Source organism: Equus caballus, chromosome 1, assembly GCF_041296265.1.
Source record: "Equus caballus isolate H_3958 breed thoroughbred chromosome 1, TB-T2T, whole genome shotgun sequence".
Lineage (NCBI taxonomy): Eukaryota > Metazoa > Chordata > Mammalia > Perissodactyla > Equidae > Equus > Equus caballus.
The window spans coordinates 137,164,211-137,188,356 of NC_091684.1; the positions used below are offsets into that span (position 1 = coordinate 137,164,211).

The window sequence follows — 24,146 nt, forward strand, 5'->3', positions numbered from 1 at the left end:
GTCTGGGGGCTCCACAGTGAAGCTGGGTTCTGGAACCCACAGACCTGAGCTTTAATTCCCCCGACACAAAGAGGTAAGATAAGTCAACCTGCCCCTTTGATCTCAGGCAGGTTAACTTAACTTACCTCTTTGAACCTTGGTTTCCTCACCTGTAAAATGGGAACAGTAATCCTATTTAACAAATAAGTGGTGAACTGGCTTGATCTGACCCCCAGGTGCTCAGTGCATGGGTGGTGTTATTCTCAGAGAGGTACTGCCGTGCGATGAGGCCCAACTTTGAGCTTCTCTACGCTTTAGAATAACAGCAATAATAATAATAGCTCATGCTTATTGAGCACCTGTGCTGTGCCTGGCAAAGTTCTGAGTGGATTTTACACATATCAATTAATTTAGTCTCCGCAACAGCACTATGAGGTCTGTACTATCATTATCCTTGTGTTAAATACAAGGAAATTGAGGCGTAGAGAGGTTATCACAGCCAGTCTGCGTGCTCAGTCTGTGTTCTCTACTGCCTCTCCCCTGAAGCACCGTTTTTTGTAAGACCTGGGGAAGAGCTTTTTCTTCTCTGGCTTTGAAATGGTGCCACCTTATGAGAGTGAGTTTCCTGGCATTGGAGGTATTGAAATGAAGCCTGGATAGCCTCCTGGTTGAACATAATTGAGGTGGGTGGTCAGGACCACAGGTCCTGTCTGTCATTTTAAGGGGGAAGCCATACACTTTCTGATGAACCTGGCCTTTTAGGTGTTGGGGGGACACATTTTGGGTGATGAGAAAACAAGCAGGAGCCTCTCTTCAGCAGTGTTTTCTGTGGGATCCTGCGTGTAATGCATTTTCCATTTTTATTAGTCTCCGTCTGATAGCCAAAAAACTGAATGGAATTGGCAAATCCTTGGTATGTAGGATGTACTATACTAGTACCACCTTATGGATCATCTCACTTAATCTTCCCAGCAACTCTTGAAGGATAGGCCAAAGAGCATGACATCCCTCCTGTTGCGAGGGTGAATCATCCAGGTTAGGAGAGAACAACCAGTACTCAGCAGAGTTGAGTTCTCCCCCCGTGAAACCAGAAGCCTGTTGGTTGGACAGTAAGGACTTTGAGAATTCTATAGTCCATTGGGTCACCAGGGTCACCTGGGGAGCATGTAAAACACAGATTCCTGGCTCCCACCCTGGACATTGGTTTAGCACAGGCATCACCAAATTACAGGTGAGCTGCCTGTTTTTGTATCATGAGCTGAGAATAATTTGTACATATAAACATTGCAATCAACTTGATGATGTGAAACACTTAACTCTGAATCCCAATTAAGTGAAACGTATCCCCCTCCCCCAAAGAATTCCACTTGTTTTGTTAGACCCTTGGTGCAAAGAGAGTCGTACTCATTGTATATTTTGCATTTATTGATGAGAAAATGGTGGGAGTTTGTTTTCTCTCATTATAGAAGTGCCTGTGTGGCATTGTCAGTTTTGCTTCTGGGGAAAGTTGGCTACCTAGCCTTTCACAGAAAAAAGTTTCATAATCCCTGGTTTCCTAGATTGGGGGGAGGGATGCTGGGATCTGGGTTTTTAAATTTTAAAAGATTCTTAAATTTCTTATTAAGCATGTGGCAAGCCATTCACTTGAGGGTCTTTCCGCATGCCTCTCTGTGCTTTTGAACTAGTTGTTGCCTAGTGGAAGTCAGCCGGCATCCAAGCACCTCAGTCAGAAGAGAAATCGCCCTTGTTGCTGCTTTAGAATTGAGCACCCCTTCTATCCAGAAGTTCCTCTCTATGACCAACTGAAATTCTTTATCTTGCATACTCAGAATATTTCAAAAGGTGTTTGCATATTTTGTAGTTAAATGGTTACTCTCAAAGTTGAGATGTTTTCTCTGAGCCAGAGGGAAGGAGCTTTGAACTGCAACGGTCGGAGCTTTGAGGCTCGTGGAAGGTGCAGCAGCTGTGTACCAGGCGGCTGACACCAGACCCTCAGAGCACAGATCATTGAAAACCACAGATAATCCCGGGATCTTGAGTCTTGGCCTGCTCTTCTTCCCCGACGCGTGTTTCCTGAGGAAGGAACAGCAGCAAAGTGGCTTTGAGTTTCAGTGCCCTTCTTTCTACCTCCTCATCCTCTTGTGCCTGAGCAAATGAGCAGAAGGAATGGATATAAGGTTGGCCAGGCTGAGAGGAGGAGGAAATAAATCCAAGGGGACGAATCCTGGTCCCCATAATTGCAGCCTGTACTTCAAGGATAGCAAACCACAGGCCCAGTTCCCTCTCTTAGCTACTGCTGCACCACCCTCTCAAGGTGACTCGCTTTAGACTTACACAACCCTTCTGATCTGTAATACAAGCACCTGATTGAGCTTTGGGGGCTGGTCATCCCAGACCTTCAGTCCAAATTAATTATACCACGTTGAAATAAACATCTTGGTGATCCTTTATGGAGATTCTAGGATACTCATCAGATGGCTCATTACCACTGTGCCTGCCCTTCCTACCTTGCTGCAGTTACTGAGCAGAGAGCTTGTTGCTGATGGTGGTGCGCCCTGGTTGCATGACCTTGGCCCAGTTCTTTGGCCTGCATTCTGATTTGGTGAAGAGTAGGCTCATTAGTCTGGTATCCAGAGGGGGCACTCCCTTACAGATGATTGCTGCCTGTGCCCCTCCCCCCATTTTGTCCCGTCCATCCCTTGCTCTAGCTAGTTCCCCAGTCTCCTAGGAAGTACCTTCCACCAGTTGCCCATCACCACTGTCCTCCTCCCACAAACAGGTAGAGAAACATAGGCCTGATTCTGACTATTACATTACATTGAAATATAATTATACGACAAATGATAAATACCCAACAATGATGTTTTCATTAAAGAGATGGAGTCTGGCAGGGATGGAGAATTGTGAAGGCATCTGTTATTCAGAACTTCTCATTTAATAAAATTTGTTGAAACTAGATGAGCAAAGCCCCCATGGCCCTGGGCCACCTGCCCAGACGTGGAAACAGCTTCTCTATAGAACCAGTTGTCCTGATGATATTTGTTAATGCAAAGTCAGTACACAAGATAAAATGTCCTTGTTCTGCCACACCAGGCCCTGTCCTGTGCCTGCTGGGCCACACCCCACAACCCCCATGTTTTCACTCAAATTTATTTTGTTTTGGCTCCACAGCTGCCGCAGTGCTCTCATCTCCTTTACTAGAACTTGCTCCAGGCAGCACATCTAAGAGATCAGCTTACTTACTCCCTACCACTTACTCTAATGTGGATTAAAGTGAGGGCTGTCTTTCCCAGCCGTGTTTGCATTTGGAGATTCCGGTTTGGTGAGGACATCACCAGAGGACTATTAGAGAGCTGGGTGCTGTTCTCAGCTTTGCTATTAACTAACTTGGACACGTTGTTTGGCTTCTTGGGGCCTCTGTATTCTCCAGTCTAAAATCAGAGTGTTGAATTAAACCAGTGGCTTTCAAACTTTTTGATCCTGACGCTAAGATCCTAACACCACTACTCAGTGTGTATATACATATGTATGTTCTACAAAAAGCTGACAACACGCTCCCTTACTTTGTGTAAAACTTCTATTTATTAAAAAAGAAGTATGCTGGTTTTGACTCGTAAATTGATTTCATTACTTGTTAATGTTTGAAGACGTTAAAGGATGACTTTTAAGTTTCCTTCACACTCAAATATTTTGTGGTTTTATTTGGGAGGATGGGGAATGCCGTTTGTAGCTTTGAGAAGTCTCTCCAGCGAGGGTCAACAGTGAGCCGTCCTGCTTTTAAGGCAGCTCATCCCGGGGTGTCGTGTTCCCCAGCTGCTCTCCATCTAGCTGTTTCCCAGTGCAGACCTTCTCATGGCATTAAGGAATCATTATCCTAAATTCCTACCCCGGATGGATGCCTTCCAAGGCTCCTGGTTGTGCCAGTGGCCCTCAGCCAAGCATGTTCCTCCACTCCCTTGTCTCTACCCTCATCACCCACTGCCCTCCATCCTTCACTGTGCCACACACGATGCAGGTTGCCTGGGGCTCCCACATTTTCCAGTGTGGAGGAGAGAAGGACAGAGAGAGAGGAGAGTGCACTTGGCTTCTGCTCCCACCCATACCACCTGGGTGTGCACCCTGTCTTCTCGATTTCCAGCCCTGGCACTGGGGCAAGCCCCTTCTTCTCACAGTGCATTCCCTTTTTGTCTCTGGAAAATGACAATGTAATAGTACCTGCCACACAGTAAGCACTCAATAAATGTTAGATGTTATTGTTAGTATGGTCTATTCCTCTAGAACACCTTAGTTGGCATTCGTTTAAAAAAAAGAAAGCTTCCATTATCAACAGACATAATTGTATAAAAAGTTATATTCGTTTCAGTGGGAAAAGAGGTTCGAAGCTAGAGATTTAAACTCGCCAGAAGTTATTTTTCCCCATAAGCAATTCAACAGTAAATGTGTCGTTTCTAGATGTGAGTATAGCTATAGCATCTAAACATTGTGGAGCAGCCCCAGCATGGAATTCCAAGTAGTTTCTGCTGAGGGTAATGTCACCACTCGCCCTCCTCCTGGGCAACTCCTTTTGTCCCTGCCCTCAGCAGCTGTTTCAGACTCTACTCCTCCAACTGCTCACCGACCCTCCACTCTTTCCCTCCCAGCCGGTGACCTCCCCCCTCACAGAGAAACTTGAAACCTCCTGGGTCCCTGAGAAATTCCTAGACTAAATCCATGCCCAGCTCAGCCATCCTTTGGGTCTCATCCGCTCCTGCCCTCCAGTTCCCTTCTTCCTCCTGGGCACCTAGCCACTCCTCTCGTTTGGATCCTTTTCAAGCTTGGGATGTTTCTCCCATCTTAAAGCAGATAGAAAACCTCCCTTGGTTCTTACATCTCACTATAGCTCCTGTCCGTCTCTCTCTTCCCTTTTACATTCAGCTTCCCGAATTGTCTGTCGCCACCTTCTCCATTCCCTCACTTCTCTCCCACCTCAGCCCTCTTCACTCTGGCGTGCTTCCTAAACAGCTCCAGGAATCCCAGCAGCTTTCACCTTCTCTTCCCTGATTCCTCAGCAGCAGTATTCACACCCTTGACCTGCATCAGATGTGTTCCCCCGCCTCTCCCTTTCTCCAGTATTTCTCCTGCAGGCCTGGCCCCTCTGCTTTGTAGCCATGGGATGCAGGCACGCCTGGCCTCTGGGCCCTCTTAGTCTATATTCCTTCCCCATGAAATCTCGTCCTTCTCACGGACAGCTGCACGTACTGTGTGCTGCCCCGGGGTCTGATGTTACCCCGACCTCTTGGCTAAGCTCAGGACCCACCCAGTGTCTCCGCCTGTGTGTCCCCAAAGTGCCCCACACTCAAAATGTCCAAAGGGAACTCATGACCTCTGTAACCTCCTCCACCCCCCGCCATAGGCGTGGCCTTCTATCCATCGCGAGTCAGACAGTTCAGAATGTTATCCTGTGCTCCTTGCCAGCTGATCTCCCTGCATCACAGCCCCCTTGAGGCCATGCTGCACACTTCAGCCAGCATGATCTTACCAAAACACAGGGGCAATCTTGTCACCCCGTACTTAAAATACACGGTTGTCAGGATAAAGTCCAGCACCCTTAATGAGACCAAGAAGGTCCCCCATGAACTGGCCACTGTTGGCCTCTTCCTCTCATCTTCTCCCTGCGCCCCCTTCCCACTTTGCTGGCCTCGCTCACCGCCTTTTATTCCCTCAAATCTGTTCCACACTGACTGCCACCATCACCTGCTTAGCATCTAATCATCTTTACCGGCTCCTTTACCCTCCACTCCTCAGCTTGGTCTGGTTCTTTTGTTATGAAACTGTCAGAAATTTCCTTCAAAGTGCTTCGGTTTGTAGTTTTACATTCCTGAATGTGAGTGTTGTAATTAGCATCTCTGTCCCCCTGTGTAGCCAGTAGACTATGTGATTTAAGGGACTTTACTCATCACTGTGTCCTCAGAGCTCAGCGCTATACTTGGCACGTGGTGTGCATTCTAGAAGTACTGGTGAGTGAAGGAATCATGGTACTTACGTGTTCTTGTCTTACATGTTATTACCCACTATCTGGTGAGCCAAGCACAAAGCCACCAAAACAAAGCATCGGAAGCGACACCGCGGTTTCCCCTGGCTTGGGGTGAGCCCCTGCCTCTGGCGGCTGAGTCACACTTTCTCAGCCCAGTGGTCTTCAGATTTTTCTGGTTTTTACATCCCATATCAGTAAAAAATTTGAACCTGAGCCTCAGTATGTCTACCCTTACTTATGGTTTATTCACTTACACTACATGTCAACATGTACATTATAAAAAAAAGCACCAAAAAAATTAAAAGTGTAAGTTAAATATTAAGACATAAAAGTTTTCATTTCTTCCTGCTCCCCGGAAGGTTGTCTTGGGCTGTCCACTTAGGAGACCACTGTTCTGGTCAGTTGCTTCCTGAGATCTTCCCAGCTCTCCTATGTGATGGGTCATGGTGGAGAGCATTCGTAACCCCTCTTTGATAAAGGGAAAATCCACTTGTCTCCCTGAGATCCCCAGCAAATCAGATGTCCGTTGCTGTGCGTCAGCTCAGTGCTGCCTGGTTAGGCTGTGTGCACAGACCCACCACAGTCCTGTCACCTCATCCCTTAGGGTCCAACCAAGGCAAACCCCTGGGCGGTTCCTGCACACGTCCTGAGAGGCCCAGTGGTGTCTGAGGTGCAAGGGTTCCATCAGCCCTAGACAGGCTAGTCAGGGTGGGGCGGGGTGGGGCCCGCTTTCTCCTGCTTATCCTCAGGCTGGGAATAAGTAATCCAAGGCAGGATCTGCTGCAGGCTGGAGGAGCAGGAATGGAGGGCCTGGTGAAGCCTGGAGGACAGGCCTGCCAGTGTTTCCATGTGAGGCACTTGAGCAAAGTTGTGCTGGGCCTCTGCAGTCAGGAGTGCCCAGAAGGTCTGGACTGCTGGATTCTGCTGCCTCCCACAGAAGTCATGAGAGTCTGTGTGTGCATGTGCGTGTGTGTGTATGTGTGTGTAGGGGCAGGTAGGGTTGAGGCAAGGTGCTGCAATAGTAAATTTAAAGGGATTACTTTCAGATTTTTCAGGGGCATGCCTCCCGGGGAGGGACTTATCCCGCATTATGTAACCAACTTTCCCCTTAACTCTTGGCCTCACCGGCAGGCCCAAATGGTGTGGCTGTGAATGGGGTGCGGGGGGAGCCCACTTTCACTGACATGCCCTGTGTGCCAGCATCCAGAAGGCTGCAGAGAGTTATATCACTGGTACTTAAGTATCTGTGTAGCAGATTGAATGTATTGAATCTGGTTCTCGTGTCCTGGGCTGATGGGGTGGGGGATTACGGAGTGATGGCCTTGCTGGTTTCTGTGGCGGAGCTGGAGGTAGAACACAGCCCACAGACAGGAGGAAAGAAGGTGTTCAGTTAGTAAGGCAGCTTTCAGCCCCCGCTGGGTATCACAACCACCAGGGGAGCATTTTAAGTAATTCCCAGGCTCTACCCAACTGTGGGATCAGTCTCAGGGTGGTGCCCAGTCTGTGTATTTTTAGAACGCCCTAAAGGGGGCTCTGAAGCACAGTGGGGAGCCGCCACGTTGAGGCAGGGTGCAGAACCTCACCGCAGGTAGGAAGAAGTGAACTAAGTGGGTGTAAAAAGAGAGTAGAAAGCAGGGTGCAGGCCTCACGCCCCCCACGGCCACACGGAAGTCACACACGCCCACATTCCTGCTCTTGCACTTGTCGTTTTTCACTTACCTGTATCATGAGGCTGCTGCCGGAGTGTGGAGAGGGACGTCCTGAGCAAGACTAGGCTAGGCCTGTCCTCGACCTCCATGGGACTGAGAGGCCAGTGGGCCTTTTGTAAGAAGGAGGGGACCCCAGGGCTGAGCACTCAGGTGTAGTGGCCGATGCCCACTGAGCTCCGTTGCTGGCAGGTCATCTTTTGAACCTCAGGTACCTTATCTGTAAAGTGGTGATTAGCAATAATACCTGCTTCCCAGGCGCGGTTGTCAGACTGAGGAAATGAAGTTTGTGCCAGGTGTGTTGTGGACAGCCCCCGAAGGTTAGTAGATTCTCACCAGCCCAGGCTTGAAGGAGCTGTTTGAATAGGGGGAGGGGGCGGCCTGTCTGAAGAAGGCTCTTGCCCGGTGTCTGAGCTTGTGTGTGGTGGGAGCCGTTCTTGGGAGAGCTGTCCTTGCCTGTCCCAGAAGGAGGCCTCACTTGGAGCCACTGAAGCAGGTGGGAGGAGGGGCCCCAGGCAAAAGACAGAGACCCTGGTTTTCGGTTGAGGTGGTGCTGGAGCTGCGTCAGCCTGCTGCAGACATGCCCTACCCCGGGGGCCCCCCTTTCCCCTCGTGGGGGAGCAGCAGGGCTCTGCCTGGCTTGCCTTTTCTGTAGCAATTGCTCTGTGTCAGTAGCCCCTCCTACCTCTCAACTCCCCTCCTTGATGCAGAACTCTGGGTCTGCCCCTCTTAGGCCTTTATCTTTCATTCAAACCTCTCCCGAAGAGGTCTCCTTCTCCAGGAAGTCTTCCTCAACTCAGTGGAAGAAAGGGGGCAAATTGTGTCCTTCCCAGCTCAGGCAGCAGGCTTTCTTCTCAGCTGATTCTGGTAGCACCTCGGTGGGGTGTGCATTGAGCTCTGCTCTCTGTTGGGTCTGGTCAGTGTCTGTTTCCCGTCCTGGGGGGCAGCGTGAAGGGTTTGCAGAGCCCAGCACAGCTCCCCTGCAGCTGGGTGCACCAGGAAGGCTTTGTGATGACGTCATGTGGTCTCCAGCCTCCCGCCTGGCTGACTGTGGGAAGGATCTGTCTGTTCTGGCACAGGGACCTGTTCCATATGGAGGGCCAGGAACTGGCCATCCCAGTCACCCGGGGCCTTCCTTCCACTTCTGCACATCTCCCCTTCCCCATGGAGATTTGGGTGTACCCGGGTGTGGCCTAGGAAGAGTGGGCAGGCGTGTGCTTTAGTAAAGCGCCCAGCTGTCCCTGTTAGGCCTGCAGAAGCCTATCCGCAGAGGCTGGCCTGCCGCCATCCTGAGTGGTTCTGCTCCTGTGAGCCCCCGTCTAGTTTGCGGCTCTGTTGCAGACACGCCTCTGTGTGTCTTGGTTAAGAGAGCTGGTGTGTCTGTGTGTTAGGTGTGGTCCTAGAGGCTTCTCCTGGAGTAGGGCCCTCCAGGGCTGCTGTTTGAGGGTGGAGGTAGAGAAGCAGGCCTAGGAGCAGAAGGGCCTGTGGTCCTCTTTACAGCAAAGGCACCCTTGCTTCAGGGCAGGCAGGGGCCTCTGTGGGCACTGAGGACACTCCCTCCATTCCGGAGGCCAGCGTGGTCATTGTCAGGAGTGGCGCAGGGGATGGTCAGATGTGGCAGCTAAAATGCACCTTCCAGTTTGACCAGTGGCCACAGACTGGATCCTGGTCTGAAAGGTGCTCATTGCCGGAAACCAGCCTTGTATCGAGCGTGTGCCTTGCCAGCCTCAGGAGGCTTGTTATGGCCACAGGTGTCCCTGATGCTGAGCAGCACTTGGCCAGCTAGAGTCTGATGTCAGAGTTATGAGGGTGATTTCTGCAAATTGAAAAGACTCTGGAGGGGTCATTCATTTTCATGTATTGATTGAATGCCCTCTGTGTGCCGAGTTCTGTTCTCGGCATTCTGGGATATAGCAGTGAGCCAGCCAAGCCCATCCTCTGGACTGCCCCCGTGGGGCTTCCATTCCATTGAGGGAGATGGTCACCAAGCCAAGCAAAGGCATGACTGTGGTGTGGTCGGTCCCGTGAAGACAAAGCTGTGTTAAAGGGGAGGGGTGATCCAGAAAGGCCTGTCTGAGGAGGTGGCATTTGAGCAGAGACTCATAACCTGCACTGGACTTCCAGCCCCCATGAGCCAGAACCTTAGAATATGTCATCTGGAAGGACCTACGAATTATCTTGCTAATGAGCAAGCTGAGGCCCAGTGAGGTTAAATGGGAATTCATGAGGTGATTAATAGGAAAGATGAAATGATAACAAAAAGGGGACAAAATATAACTGGCCAGTACTCTCTGCACAGCCTTAGGCATTTCCCCTGGCCGGCTGACCCTCTGCCTTTTCATCCCAGAATGTCTTTTATTATCCTCTCGAGACTCACACTTTGAAAGATTTGTACTTCCAAATTGCATTTATTAACAATAGTAGATTTATTTTCTCATTTATGGAGGGCTGTGGGGGGCAGAAATTATAAACGCATCAGTAACCACCAGTCAGCCCTCCAGGCAAGGACTAACCACCTAGAGTCGGTCTTTTCCTGCCTAAGCAGAGCAGTGGCCCAATTTTGGTAACCACAGGCCCTCGCTGCCTATCACAATGGGATTTGCCTATCACATTGGTCTTTCTGAAATAGCTGTTTCTTGGAGGACCCCCACTGCTACTTTTTGGATTCCAGCTGGACCTTTCAGGTGCTCCTGCCCTGGTTCGGGGGTCGAGGTGCCTTTGGGTGGGCTAGAGAGACCCTACCTAGGGAGACCCTACTGTTGCTCTGACCAAAATGGAGAGACAGGACTCAGAGGGCCCCCAGGGCTTTTTTTAGGACCACACAGTTAAGTCAGGTCACAAATCTAGCCCTGACCCACCTTTTCCAAGGACCAGGTGAGCCTTAACTAACTGGCTGATAGTTTTCATCTATAAGAAGGTGTCCTGCATGAATTTGAATGGAGCTTCTGGTTGAAGTAAGACTTCATTAATTAGCCTGTTAGGAAACCGGCTCCCAGTATTAGGGGGGCTGGATAATTTGATGCCTACTGCTCTGCTTTGAGCTTCTAAAGGGAAGGCACTAGATTTTCATCATTTCACTAAATATGGAGAAAAAGTAGTATCTTTGCTATGTGTTTTGTTTGTTTTTAACTGTTGCGTATCTACGTGCCAGATAGCATATTTGTTCTTATTTAATCTATACAGAAATGCTAGAAGATGAGTGGACTATTCCCACTTTAACAGATAAGGGAACCAAGGCTCAAAAAGCTAGTTAAGTAACTAGCTCATGGTCAGATAGTACCAGGAGCTGTGCTTGGGTGCAAAGCCAGCTTATTGACTTCAGAGCTGTGCACATAGCCTGGAGTGTGACCTTTGCCCTCCTGCCTCCTGGCCACTCTGGGGCTGCTGGTAATGTGGAAATGCTCTAGACTCCTGACTTTCTCTTTCCATTTCTTTCTTTTCTCTGTTGTTTCCCGAGGAAAGTGAAACAGATTATGCCAAATTTTCTGACTTTTAAGAATGTTTTATTGTGACTAGAACACTTGTAAAAGTAAACAAAATAAATGTGAGGCTCAATGGTTTTTCTCCTTTAGATTTTTTTTCCTTTAAATGATTATTTTACGCTGTCAGAGAAATCCCAGTGAAATCAGCTCTCCGCATGCCTGCCCTTACCTTTCTGCCAGGGGCTTGAATGTGTCTGGGTTTCCCCTTTTGGCTCTGACATACTTCAGACACGAGGGCTTGTGCACACAGATGAGAAACATGCCCAGGGTGCCTTGTAGTTACTAAAGAGAGTCTGGAAAGCGGGAGAAGACCCAATTGTTTTCCAATAAAAGTAGACTGAGACATAATTTGGGACGTACGTGCTGCCTCAAACACTAAGTCGCAGTGTGCTCCAGCCTTCTGTAAGAAGAGAGTGGTGGTTATTGTGGAATGAGCAGGGCAGTGCTGTGGGTCCTGCCTGGAACTCCTGGTTCCCTGGGCCATCAGTAAGACCCCTCTGGCTCACCCCTTATTGAGGACCTGCTGTGAGCCTTGCATCATACTAGGTACTTGGCAAGCGTTACTGTCTTTTTCCTTTTCTTCTTTTTGCTGAGGAAGATTCGCTCTCAGCTAATATCTGTGCCAGTCTTCCTCTATTTTGTACGTGGGTCTCCAACACAGCATGGCTGACAAGTGGTGTAGGTCTGCGCCTGGGATCCTAACCTTTGAACCCAGGCTGCGAAAGCAGAGCTTGCAGAACTTTAACCACTAGGCCACGGGGCTGGACCAAGCATTACTTTTTTGATCCTTTAGAACACCTGTAAGGTCTAGATGTGGCCATCTATTTCCAGACAGGGAGATTGGCCCACAGAGGTCAGATGGCCTTCAAGGCGCACTGAACCGCCCCTTATATTATAGCAGTCCCTCCTTCTTGTCCCTTCCAGACTGGACACTCTGGGGGCGGAAGGCCAGAACAACTTTATCATTGGATCCCAGTGCCTGGTGCAGTGCCTGGCATTTGGTAAGTTCTGAGTAGCATTTACTGGATGGATGGAGGTGAAGTAACTTGCCCACACAGGTATAGTGGTGAGCCCACTAGAGGTAGGACTGCAAGGTCAGAAGTGAGGTCTGAGTCCAGCTCTTTGGTTAATAGGCTGTGAGTGCACAATGACTTATGTGCCAGTTTGTCTATGTTGTAAGATTATTATAGCAAAAGATTGGAAGCAACCCAATTACTCATCAATAAGGGACTGGTTAAGAAAAATGATGGCACCTCCACAAAATGGAACACAATGCAAATAAGAAACAAGGATGGTGTTTCTGCACTCTATTACGCAAACTGAAAAAAGGCAAAGCAAAGATTAGTATGTAATATGCTAGTTTTGGGTAAAAGAGAGAAAAGTAAGATTTCGAATTTGCTTTTATATGTGTAAACACACCCTGGAGGGATAGTTAATGAGTGAGATGGTTAACTGGACAGGATAGGAGGGAGAATTAATTGTATATCTTACACTTTTGGGTTTTGAAACCATGAGAACAAATGTGTTACTTTCTTTAAATTTTTTTTAAAAATAACGGAAATGGCTATTGTACTTACCGGGCTTCAGTCTCCCCATCTGCACAGTGAGGCAGTCAGATTAGATCAAGCCTTCTTCATCTGGAGGGAAATGCTTTCTATGTTGTATATATTGTGTATCTCTGGCTTTCGTGGGCTTTTCCAGGAGACCCTGACCCTGTGGCCTAGAGCCAGCCAGGATCTTGTCAGTAGATCTCTCACCCCCGCGGTGGGCTGGACCTGGATCAGCTCAGGCTGATTGAGAAAGGCTGGCGTGGCGCAGAGCAAAGAGCTTTCGGCAGAGGTGTCAGGCCTTGTTCCTGTCCTCGTTCCCCAGAGTCTGTCCTCTGAACACCCTGCCCTGATGTGACTGTTGGTTCTTCCCCCAAAGTGAGGGATTACAGTGAAGAGAGACTATTCTGGAGCATTCTGGCAGAGTGCTGCAGTTTCTTAGGAAGAAAAAATGGCAGAATGTTTTCCCAGGTTATTTTTAATGCTTTTCAGTTCAGCAAACATTTATTGAGAGCTAAGTGCAAGGGTGAGGAATCAGAGCTGCATGTCACCTGGCTCTGCTCTCTGGGTTACAAAGTCTTGGGTAAGAAACTTGCTTGTAAAATTCCTCCCTGTCCCCTCCAGGAGAGCGTATTTTACCTCATCTGGTCCCATGGAGACTGGTGGGATTGGGAGGGGTTCTTCTCCCCATTTTACAGATGCGGAAATTGAGTCTCGGTGAAGGCTTGCGCAAAAGCACGCAGTTCTAAGTGGTAAAGCCTGGAAGCAGACCAGATTTTCTGACTGCTTCTCATAATCAAACATTCTGCCCCTGGATGTTTCCCAGCGGTGAAGCTCAGACCCCTTTCTACCTGGAAACATTGGGTGAGCACACTCCAGAGTAAAGCTCCTTCGCTTGTTTCCTGTACTCTTTTTTTTCCTTTAAGAAGAGGCAAGGGGAATCTCAGGCTTATGCTCGGGTCTTGGGTCTTACCCCCTTTGCTGTGGTCTAACAATTCTGGCTTCTGCTGCCCGTGAAACCCACCACCCCACCACCAGTTATGTGTAGAATGTCCATGTGTGTAAGGGGGCATGTGACAGACAGCAGCTTTCTCCCCATCCCATTCTCATGCCACCACTTCCTCTCCTTCCTTCCGAAAATTCTGTTGCTGCCACCTGTAGTCCTAGCTGTTCCCCAGAACGGCCAAGCACACCCCCTGCTCAAGGTCTTTGCCCTGGCTGTTCCCTCTGCCTGGAAAGCTCTTCCCCCCGTCTTCACTTGGAATCAAGTCCCCACTGACTCACCTTGAATAGGCCTTCCCCGGCCACCCTTTCTAAAGTGGTGTCCTTTGTCACTGTTGCTTTTCTCTCCCTTTTGTTTCTTTGTAGCGTTTATATATATTATATACAGATATATACATTTATTGGTTTATTATCTCACTCCCCTACAGAACGTAAACTTATGAGGCCAGACCCCTAGTTTTGTTTATTGCTATAACTTTAATGCCTAGCAGGGGGGCCCAGCATATTATAGATATTTTGTAATTCTTATTGAATGAGTAAATTGGACCTGTGGCCTAAACAAGTAATGCTTCTGTAAAGAGGAAAGAATCAGATCATAGCATTCTAAGAGGTGAAAAGACCCAAGACTCATTTCTTTGCCAGGCTTCATCATCCAATATTACTAATTCATTTAATAGTCATTCAGCACCGCCTGTGTGTAAAGTTCTTTGCAGGTGGTCGCTCGGTAGCCTCTGATTTGCATCTGTACAGGGTCAGTGCGCTCACAGATTTTTCAGAGCAGCCCCTTCTTTTGTGGGACAGCTGTAAGGATGCAGCTACCCTCTTCCGTTTTACATCGGGCCGCAAACTGCCTCTTTATAAACCCTGCACCCTGATTTTAGTTCTGGAACCGTGAAGAACACAGAATAAATGTACTTCTATTGGCATGTGACTCTCCTTCAAATAGCTGGAGAAAGAGAGCTGTCACGAGTCTCCCCCGCCTCGGGCCTAACATCACTAGTTCCTTCAATTGTTTGTCCAGTGTCGCAGTTTTCGGATGCCTTCCCACCCAGGTTGCCTTCTTAAGTTTGCTCTGCTTCAGGGTTTGGAATTTGAGGTTTGGTCCTGTTGGAGCAGGGTGTTTTGCGACCTTGACGGAGGAACCTTGGTCCATCCCCACTTGTTTGTGTCCACGCTGCCTGGGATGGCCTTGTCTGTGTTGACTACCTTGGCAGGGGCCTCCTTCATGAGCTTCTGATGAAGACTAAACTCATTATGTTCTTTACATTGTCTTTAGCTGTCTAACCCCTCCCTGACTTCCAGAATCATAAAGGTTGTAAGGCTTTTGGTTTTGGTTTTTAGCGCTTTGAAATTAAAGCAGCTGTAGACCTGTGAACAACAATGAACTCACCTTGTACTCTATTATTAAAAACAGTAAATATGGGTAAAGTTCTATCACCAAAATTCAAGTGAAGATGGCAGAACTCTGCAGGTAAAGGAAAACCTACACAGCCTGTAACTTCCTCCTTTCTTCTCCCTTTTTCGCTGCCTGTATCTTTCTCTCAGTGCCTGTCTCTCCCTCTCTTCTCTTTTTGTGTCCCATCCGTCTCCGCCCCTTCCTTCCACCAGCCCCTCGCTTCCCTATTCCTTCCTTGCTCTCTCCCATTCCGTGCTTCCCGTTTTCCCCCTTCCTGTTAGGAGACATCTGGAACTAACATTTACTTCTCAGCATTCCTTGCACTTCCATCACCAGTACTTTTGCATTAAGCATTTAATTTACAGACTAAAGCAAGTTGCACGTGTCACGTTTCTTTAAAGGACAAAGAACTGAGATTAAATTGCTTCTTACATGTGACCCATGGCTGGTTTGTTTTGTGGCCTTGGATAGAAACAACTTTTCCCCAGCTTTAGATTCTTCCGCATGATTGGTTCCCATTTCTTCCCAAATCAGTGGTTTCCAATTGGTGGCTGGACACCAGGGCTTCAGTGCCGCGGTGTTTGCTCTGCTTCTGTCATTGCCAGTGCTGCTTTCATTTGGGGTAGAGGTGGCAGGGAAGGAGGCCAAGGTCGAAGGTTTTGTCTCAGAGGCCGCTTAGCCTTTCCCTGCCTCTTCGGCACTTCCAGCTCTACGCCAGGAGGCTGGGAGGGAGGAGGGGCTGGGCTCAGCTCTGGGGCTCTTTTCCTAACAGTTCTTTTCTTTTTCCTCCTCTTGCTTCAAGGAGAGGCCTGTGAGCCTTTGGGGTGTGGGCCCTAAGTTAGGAGAATTGAGAAGGGCCCAAGGTTTGATTCCACAGTGGGCCGTGACCTTGGGTGAATCACTGGGTTGGGTTTCCACCTAGCTTTGTCACTTGCCCAAGTTGCTGGATTGGATCCGCTGGTTCCCCAGAGGTGGCAATGATGGAGTCCTTTAGTTCTCTGAAGCACTTTTTACAAGTCCACTGGAAATTCAGCAGAGGCCCGTCCGAGGGCTGTGGGAGTGTCCCAGACCTGAGTCTGAATGGTGTGGTGTCTTAGATGGGTTATGTGGCTGGGCTGGGCAGAGGTTTGGAACTGCCAGCTCATGGATCTCTGAGGAGAGAAACTGAGGACATGAATTAACTTTTGTTGTGCAGATCACTCTTCCACTCGGGGGTCCACGGGCAGTGGCAACCGTCAAGGTCAACACAGGACGCATGGCAGAGACCCTGGGCTGTGCTCTCTCTTCAGTTTCTCTTGGCCCCGAGGACTCCCGTAGGATGTCCACAAGTGGTCCCAGCCAGCCCAGCTTAAATCCCCGAATCTGATTTCAGAGGCCCAGGAAGCCTTTTTTTGTGTAAGATTGGCCCCAGCTAACATCTGTGCCAGTCTCAGGAAGCCATTTTTGTTGATTTGCCCAAGAAAGGAGTTAGCGGGTGCTTTGCTTCAGAAAGTGAATAAGGGGTGAGCCTTTTAGAATCTAGATGATTCTCCAGAGCCCTTGGCCACCTTTCCTCTAGCTTGATTGACCGGGTCCAGTTTACCCACTTAGCAAGAATTTACTGAAAGCCAACGCCTCTGGGCAGGGCACCAGGGAGACCCTGAGACCTCAGACCTTAGCAAGGCTGTGTTTGGAGGACAGACAGCAGGAAAAACGATTGCCAGATGTCCTGTGGCCGAGCAGCGGCTCTCAGAGGGCCGGGTGGACAGGACAGTTTCCCTGGGAGGGGTGGGATGGGGAGACTCCCAGCTGTCTGCAGATTCAGTGAGACGAGCCTGAGGGAGTGCTTGGTTAACTGTAACATGTGGGAAAGTGCCAGGTGGTCCCCCCATGTCTGCTGCAGGTCAGGGAGGCTGGCAGAGGGGTGTGGCGGAGATGAACTACCTTGCTAGGAGGCACGGGGGATTGGCCAGGATTTGCCCCTTCTGCTCTCTAGGGCTTCAGTCTCCTCATGGCTTTTCTGTTGCATGGGGCCAGTGCTGTGGCTCTTTAATGAGATCGTCGTGGACAGTGTGGGTTTTTTATGAACCACAGGATTGTTGAGCAGGAAATAGGACTCCATGAGTTGAGGTGCGTGCTCCCTGCCGCTCTGTGAGATGGCAGACATCAGATGGGACGGTGCCAGACTCCCACATTTGGAACCCAATACCCTGGGCCTCTGGGGGCTGTTTTTGTGATCCTGGTGTGTTTTTAAGAGACTAGATGATTGATTTTCGCATTTCAGTAATTATCCGGGATAATTGCCCAGTGCCCCAGATTTCCTTTCTGGCATCCCTCAATGACGAATCCTGTACTCCTTTGGCCCATGACAATCTCCCACCTCCTTTTGGGGAACAGTAACAGAGTTTGGATGTGGGGTGGTACGAAAAGTGTATGGACCCACAGGAATGTGGAACTAGAAGGGATCTCGTCTTTGTGCTCAGGCTCCCTTGTCCAGCGTATGGATTAGGGACTGGCAGAAGCCCGGAGACTAGACATGACTTCCCCCAGGGCACACAGCAAGTTAGTGGCAAGGTGGGCACCAGAGTCCGGGCCGTCAGACTGCCTGACGAGCGTCCTTTGCGCTGCACCTCAGTGTTTCTTGTCCTCCTTTCCTTTTCCTCTGGTCACCATTCAGACACCACCTTTTGGGACCAGTGTCTTCCCTGGACTCTGCTTCCAGCTTCTGCTTCTTTAGGCCTTCTGCACCCACGGAAGGTAAGAAGGGACAGCCGTTTAGAAGCTGTAGTCGGCTAGATGTTCACTTGGTTATGTCATCCACCAGTTCCAAAACGCTCATCTCTCCCTCTCCACTGCACCCCGCCCCCCAGCAAAGTCAGACCCAAGACTACGACTCCCCACTTCCTGCCCCCACACAGCCCTCTGGACCTAGTCCCTGCTGTTCTGGGAACAGTCCTGCACGTACTCTTCAGTCAGGCATGGCTAGGGCAGGGCTGGGCAATCAGGGAAGTCTTCCTGCAGGAAGTGGAACTGGCAAGTCCTTAAAGGGGACTGGCATCTAGAGTGGCTGGAAGGGAGGAATGAGGTTTATGGGGAGAAGAGCAGAGGCGTAACATCAGCCCCAGCTCTGCTAGGGTTTCCCCAGGTAAACAGGCTGGTGACATTCGACAAGCGCAAGGCCCAGGTCCTACACTCAACCCCACTGGTCTTGGAGTTGCTGCCCAGAGTCTGTCCTGGCTGGAACAAGCGTCTGCAGTGGAACCAGCTCCTCTTGTCTTGGTGAGGCAGAAACCAAGTCCTCCCCACACCTGGGGCCGGAGGGGGCTCGGAGGCCGGTTCCGGGGCAGCGCGGAGCCAGTCACGGGACTTATGTTAATACGGGCCCTCCCCGAGCCGTGCTTAGCCTGTGACCCGCCCCACAGCTTCATCTCCGCTGCCGCGCCCCGGACCTGCTTGCCTAAAATAATGGGCATGGCGTCACCGCTTCCCATGGCCATGTGCTCCCACCCGGAGCCTCCAGAGCTCTGTTGTAGGCGACAGACAAATCCAGAGGTTCAGATGCCTTTTTCTTGGAGAGATTTGGTTTTGTTTTGTTTTTAAAGTAATGTGGGCCCCTGCCACTTGGTGAAGCTTTTAAAAGATCTTTGAGAGCGGAGGAGACCTGAGTCTTAGCTGCCACTGGGGCTGCAGCCAGCCTCCTGCGAGCAGAAACCGAAGCTACGTGGATCTTCTGTTCACTCCATGCCCTTCCACCAGGGCCTGTGAATCCTGCTCCAGAGCAGCGGTGTGGTGTGGTGTGGTGTGGTGTGGCGGGAGAATTACCCAGCTCTGGGCTCCAGGCCAACTCTGGACCTTGCTTCTTCTAGAAAAAGAGGGATAACTAGAACAGCATTTTTACAAACTGTGGGTCGTGTTAAAAAATATTTATTTTTTAGTGTAATCGGAAGGCGTAATTGTAAGGGTGAGTTTTGTTTCAGTGTGTGTGCCTGTACACAGACAAAAACATGTGTGCACTGACCCAAGGTGTAAAACGTATTTTTTACTGTGGGTTGTGGTCAGAAAGCCACTGACCTAGATGAACCCGAGGGCCCTTCTAGCTTTCAAAATGTCCGACTTCTCTCCCAGAGCCTTGCTGTTCCCCCCACAGAACCTGACTGATTTTTGCAGGTTTTCTGCACTGACTGTTAAGCAAAACTTATGGTTAAAACGACAAAACCTGAAACACTCTCGTGCTTTTGGAACACTTTTGGGAAGACGCCCCTTCCCTCTGCCTTGGTTTTGGCCTTCTAGCTAGTAATGGGCTCTGCACCAGGGGATGGCCCATTTAAAAGCTGACCTATTTAAAACCCATGCGCACCAAAAACACGGGGTCAGTCTGATTTGTCTCTTCTCTTCTGTGCAAGGCTGGAACCTGAAAACTAAACTGGTCAGGGACTGACAAGATTGAAACCAAAGATACAAATATTTATTGAACTCTTGCTCAGCGAAAGAAAAGAAAATCAGGACTCAAGGTTAGTGGGGGGAAAAAAGAAACAAGGTGTAGATGCAGAATCAAGAGGGCACGCCATCTTAGTTCTGCAGACTGTTAAGAGGCCTGGTGTGTTCCATGAGGAAGCCCTGCAGACGGCTTGGGTCACTCAGTCTCTGGCCTGCTTTGCTCGCACTCTTGTGCCATCACTGTGAACACAGTGATAAAGGTGGCTGTGGATCAAGGAGAAGGAAGGCAAGTGGCTTTTTCCAAGCTGGGGATGCTCTAAGTCCATTGTTTCATTTAATCCAACCCTAGGTATTGTCTTTGGAAACGGAAGCTCCAGAGGGGTGAGATGAGCTCGTCAGTGGAGAATCTGGACTTGAGCCCGGTCTGTGTGACTCGGGAGCCTGCCTTCTGTCCGCCTCTCCACGTCGCCTCAGGAAGTGCTAGAAAAATAAAGAGTGGTTCTCGCTTGAGCTTCCTTCTCTCTGGTTCTGGCCTTCAGAAGGCTCTGTTTTAGGCCCAAGCTGTCCTTTTAAATCAGGGCCAGCTTCACAGGTGTGTGACCTCTGTAGTCACCCAGGGCCCTGCGCTTAAAAGGGCCTTACTCTTCAGTTTAACATGCTGCTGTCACTGTCTTGGAATTCTTAATAATTTTTGAGCAAGGAGTCTCATATTTTCATTTTCACACTGGGACCTGCAAATTATATGACTAGTGCTGACTTTGATATAGTGCGTCCTCTTTCTTAGTCTTTCTGGGTCCCTCTTCTCTGCCGTTAGTGTGTCCATCCTCTCTGGGGTAGAGGCATTTGAAGAATGCACTGTCCCTGCCTCAGGCCCACTACCTGGCACACGGGGCGGAGTTGTTTACCAGCCATCTGTCTGCTCCTAGCCTGTCACTGCACCTCTTGCTGGCAAGGACCCCAACTATGGCTCACTGTCACCTCCGTGTCTTCTCAGCATTTGTCCATGTGAACAGTGTCACAAGAGTGCCCTGTCGGAGAGAGAGGTTTCTTGCAGGGGAGAGACCTGTGGGCTGCGCACTGGGTCAGGTCAGGAGGAGTGTTCACAGTCCATCTGCCTCCCAGGGGCTTATACTTGTCTTGGGGACCCAAGACACACACACACAAAAAGTTGTTGTTCATAAAAGGATAGTGTTCGTTCAGCCTTTGTGGGACCAGTGGCACTGTAAGTTTTTCACGATGATTCGATGCACTCTGTATGCCCAGCACCTCGTGTTGCGCCTGGCGCAATAAACAGGACATTTGTTAAGCATTTTCTCTGGTGTCCGCTCCCTGCTAGGCTGATTACGGGGAAGGACAGTCCCTGACCTCTAGGAGGATCGGATGCTTAATACACGATTAAATGATTCATGTGGCAGCTGCCGCGGTGCCCCGGGATGCTCAGCACTAGATGCCTAGATGCCAGGAAGGTTTTCTGGGGAGGGGGCTTGAACTAGAATTGTAATGCAAAGGTAAGAGGTGGGAGCGATGCAGTTGGAGGAAGTTGGGGGAGATGGAGAATAGAGGGTCTCCTTAGGTCAGTTTAGGAGCTTGAATTTTTTCGCCAGGCAGCAAAAAGCCAGGAAAGTTTTCTAGGCTAGTTCTTGTTAGTGCCATTGAGTCTGACTCTAGTTCTTGTTAGTGCCATTGAGTCGATTCTGACTCCTGGCGACCCTTGTGTATGGTAGAGCGGAACCCTGCCCAGTCTTTTTGTGCCATCCTTTCACCTTCTCGTACTAAATCAGGTGATGCTCAGCTACTATTCTCAGAGTTTTCTTTTCCAATTTTTTCAGAAGCAGGTGGCCAGGTCCTTCTTCCTAGTCTGTCTTAGTCTGGAAGCTCTGCTGAAACCTGCCTACCATGGGTGACCCTGCTGGTGTTTGAAATATCAGTGGCATAGCTCTCAGCATCACAGCAACACGCACCTGCCACAGTGTGACAACCAACAGGCGGGTGGTGTGGGTCCCTGACTGGGAATTGAACCAGGGCTGTAGCGGTGAGATTGCCGAATCTTAACCAGTAGACCACCGGGGCTGGCTTTTCCAGGCTGGAACTTGCAATTTATAGGTTAAACAGACATCGTCATCCCCTTTGTGCACAGGCAGAGCATGAAACCTTGGAAACAGAGGCACGGTCATCCAGCTAACCGAGTCCTTGGCCTCTAAGTCGAGGCCTATTCCCAGGAGTCCAGTGTCCCCACTGTCACAGAGACCCTATTTGGAGGCAGAAGATGGCTTAGGGTGACTTAGATGACCATTACCAGGACTGCAGTGTTGGGAATAGAGAGGAATGGTCAAATTTGAGAGCTCCATAAAGACAAGATTTCACAGTTTTGAAACAAGCAACGGGTTGTTCCTTAGAGTAATAATGTGTTCATGTTTATCACAGACGTTTCAGCTCCCACTGGTGAGAAATGACTGCTGCGTCCTTGCTTTGGGGACAAGTTTTTCAGGAAATGCCAGAGCCAGGTAGTCTGATTTCTTGGGAATCTTCAGTGCCTCCCCAGTGATATCTCTTGGGGGCTGAGTGTGAATCTGCAGGCTCCTCTTGGGCGTTAACACGTGGGGAATGAAGCAGAGGATCCTGTGTAGGTTTGTCATTAGGGTGTTTGAAAAGCTCCTGATAGAAGCAGTCATTCTAGTCATTGGACGGGAGAGAGAGTAACCACAGTTGGATTATTTTTAAACGGCCAGTGGAGCTGGGAGAGAGTCTAAACCCAAAGTACAAATTTTCAGTTTAATTTTAACTTTCCACTTAGCTCACACCCAGGATTTGGCGGGGGAAATGGGCCTTAATTTTTTTTTCTTTTTTAAGCAGAACACACCCTGGATGTAAAAGGCCCGTTCTCTTCCCGTGAAAGGGTTTACAGCGGTGGCCACTGAGTGGAGAGGAGAGACGGGAGGAAGTTGGGGGATTGCCGCCAGGGGCTCAGAGTCCCTTTAAGGGATGCTGGGGTGGGTCGGAGGTTTTGAAACACGTTAGCCCGCCCTGGAGCCCGAAGACAGTGGAGGCCGGAGTGACTTCCACACATCGGCTGCTGGGCTGGCACTTTTGTTTTTTCCTGTTTGATCCGATTCAGACACTTCACAGGCAGCTTACCTGCCATCCCCAATGTGACACATCACCCCACAAAGAAGCAATGGGTTTCCCCAACTCATTTGGGCTTTTTGGTGATGTCAGCAAACTCAGGATCTGAGCCTAGGCCTCTCCCTCTCCTCTTTGATCTTACCCCAAGCAGGGCTGAAACCCCCTCCAGGAAGGAAATGCAGAAACCAGGGGGATCCCAGAGGCCCACACCCCGACCTGTAACAGCCACCTGGCCCTCCAGACCCACAGGCTTTCCTTCCCAAGTGAGTGGAAGCAGCCGCCTGCTCCTTGGGGAGAGCGGGGTCCCAGCCCCCAGCCCTTCTCAGATCCTCACTCCCTGACTACAGTGTCATCTAAGTGAGGTCTGGGTTGGGTTTTGTGCTTTGGTTACTGAGGAAGTGTAACCAGGGTGGGGACTGCTGGGAGTGGCCCCCGCACGGCTGGTGGAACAGTGAGAAGACAGGCCAGGGGGGGCAGGTGCAGTCAGGGGAGCTCGTAGGATTGACTTGGGGAGTCTAGGAGAGCCTCTGCCCCACATCTGGGGACATCAGAGAAGCCATGAGGAGCCCTTTCTCATCTTGCGGCAACACTGACCACCTCGGTCCAGTGGACACCCTCCTGTGACCATTCCTGGGCCTTTAGGATAGGTGGTTCTGATGTGGCAGTAAGACAGGGGAATACCCCATTGGGCGATTGTGAGGATTCAATGAGCCAGTGCGGGTGAAGCACTTAGAGTGCACCTGGTTATTACTAATAAAAACATGATAGTAGTGGCTTGCACATGGTCCCAAGAGGAATGGCCCCAGTTTGGGTGTGGTGCTGGGAGCCAGGCCTGAAACCTCTTATCAGTCTGTCGAATTCCCAGGCGGCATTGTGCCTCTCTGGGAAAGAGGCTGACTTCTGGGAGGAATTCCCTTGACTCTCCAGCACTGCGCACCGCCCCCCGCCCCCCCCCCCCCCAATACTGAGTACTTCTCCTTGGCTACTGACTGTAAGAGGAGAAGCCCTTGACCCGTCTAGAAAAACTGCATGTCTGAAATCTTTGAGGGTGAACTGGAATCCCTTCTCATATTTGTCTTTCCTTGGTGGAGCTTAAAGAATTCCCAGGGCCTTCCAAGGAACCGAGTAACTAAAGAGGACTGTGGGCCTTGTGACCAGTGTTCACTGCAGCTGGGGGAGGGGTTCTCCCCTAAGGCTTGGCTTCCTGACTCTACACTGACTTCCTGCCCTAGGGCAGAAGGCCTCACAGGATTTATTCCCAGGCACTGTTGTCAGTGACCTTGAGAAGGTGGCTTGACCTAGACATCTGGCCTTTCCTGGGAGAGTGGGAAAGGGCTTAACTTCTCTCATCCCAGATCCAAGGGAAAGGTGGGCCTTGGCACCAGTGCCTCGGCCAAGAGCTTGCTAGCTCTGGGAGAGAGCTGTGCACCTGGCTTTGCCCCTCTTGATAAATTCCTGCTGTCCTGGCCTGCGTGGTGTGCC

At 49.9% G+C, this 24,146-nt stretch overlaps 1 protein-coding gene across 6 annotated transcripts in view; it reads left to right on the forward strand.

Moving 5' to 3' along the window:
* The window catches only part of ANP32A (acidic nuclear phosphoprotein 32 family member A), a 38,558-nt gene that overhangs the window by 5,185 nt on the left and 9,227 nt on the right, over positions 1-24,146 (forward strand). Inside the window, exons 1-2 of one of the 6 annotated variants that reach the window (XM_005602970.4) lie at positions 11,527-13,591; positions 21,966-22,045. The exons of the other annotated variants lie outside the window; for them this stretch is intronic. The gene's annotated coding sequence lies outside the window, so the exon portion shown is untranslated. Of the gene's footprint in view, positions 1-11,526; positions 13,592-21,965; positions 22,046-24,146 lie in introns of those variants that run through there. 6 annotated transcript variants of the gene reach the window in all.